Genomic DNA, 229 nt, shown 5'->3' with positions numbered 1-229 from the left:
AAGCGGCCATCAACCTCAGAAGCAACAAAGCCCACATGGAAGAAGCACACCAGCCTATGCAATCACGAGATGTTGAAGGGATCAGGTACAAGGCATCATCAGAACAAAAAATCTTAAAAGATTCTTCCATTGAGTCAATTGTGACTCATATTGGCCCTATACAGGATCTCCAAGCCTGTAAATCTTCATGGGAATGAATACTTTCAACTTTCTCCCACAGGGTGATTAG

Source organism: Echinops telfairi, unplaced genomic scaffold (genome assembly GCF_000313985.2).
Source record: "Echinops telfairi isolate 266 unplaced genomic scaffold, ASM31398v2 ScPeMD7_3533;HRSCAF=4204_0, whole genome shotgun sequence".
In the NCBI taxonomy this organism is placed as follows: domain Eukaryota; kingdom Metazoa; phylum Chordata; class Mammalia; order Afrosoricida; family Tenrecidae; genus Echinops; species Echinops telfairi.
This window is presented reverse-complemented; position numbering follows the sequence as displayed.